Raw genomic sequence first — 1,257 nt, forward strand, 5'->3', positions numbered from 1 at the left:
CCTATATGTATATTGAGCAAGCTCCAGCAATTAGAGGAGGTAATGAGGATGAACTTGAGAGGAAGAGAGGGATAAATAAAGACCTGTAAAAGTGTTGTGTTGAGGCACAATAATAAAAAGAAGAAAAGCAAGTCGAGGTTAGTTTAAGGAACAAGTAGAAAGGCACAGCCAAAAAGGTAGAAAACGGGTATAACTGGCTTGCACACAGCTAGTCCGTAATAGTACTGTCGCTTCTTTTTTTTTTTTTTTTTACATGGGGTTCACCAATAATCAAGGCCCGGAGGCCACTCACGGATACGGGTTATTGAGTGTACAGTAATCAATGAAATAGTATTGTACCTATTTACAATGCCTCCCTACGGGGCAGAGTTAGACACCAGGGTCGTTTTTTAACGTGGAGAAAAGGTACAAAAATAAAAATGATCTCAGTCGTGAAGGATTTCTCCTCCACTGAAAGAGAACGAGAAATGGAAGGGCCGCATCTGAAGAACAGATACTACGCTTTGATCTTGGCCAAAAGGCCAAGTGAGAAAGAAACTGAGATAGTATTGTAGTAATTATTAGTATTGGAGATTTGATAGGGTGTCTTACTTAAGGAGGCGTTTTTTTAGGAATTTGTTTATGTTGGATTTGAAGACATCCAAGTTGTAGTCAGGTGGGAAACAGGCGAACGGAAGAGAGTTCCACAATCGTGCACTTCTGAGAAAAAAGCTCTGCTCATGGAATCTACGTTTGGATTTAGGCACAGATAAAGAGTGGGGAAAATTATTGACAGTAGTTTCAGCTAGACGGGTGTTTCTCGTGAAAGATTGGCGAAGGGGGACAAGAGATTGGAGCTCTGACGAACACTTGCCATGGAAATAACGATTCATCGGTGTAGGTATTACTGGCACTATATATAGTGAGAACCAGTGTAATTTCCCTTGTGTTAGAAAGGCCGGTGTAACACTATTCACCAATAACATCCAGGGTGAATACAGCTGAAGCTGGCCGTAGGTTACATCGGCCGAAACGTTTTATGTTAAAAATGTTTGCCACCATTTTGAGTAATATGTTGTAAAAGGGTATCTTAATTTATATATGGTTGCATTAAAAATCACTATTGCAAAGGATTTTAAAATGGTGTGTGTCTCCTCTGAGAAAGAGGCCCTTAATTCTATTCAGGCCAAATAATATATATATATTTTTATGCTTACTCAGTGCAAAGATTCGTGTAGCACATATCTTATGGATAAATGAATAATACAATAAAATTAA

General features: G+C 38.8%; 1 pseudogene; it reads right to left on the bottom strand.

The window, feature by feature from the left end:
- Positions 1-305: 305 nt before the first annotated feature.
- On the bottom strand, positions 306-537 carry LOC145246285 (U2 spliceosomal RNA; annotated as a pseudogene).
- Positions 538-1,257: the final 720 nt, after the last annotated feature.

The sequence above is a fragment of the Euprymna scolopes genome, chromosome 23 (assembly GCF_053919585.1).
Source record: "Euprymna scolopes isolate OS-2025 chromosome 23, ASM5391958v1, whole genome shotgun sequence".
NCBI lineage: Eukaryota > Metazoa > Mollusca > Cephalopoda > Sepiida > Sepiolidae > Euprymna > Euprymna scolopes.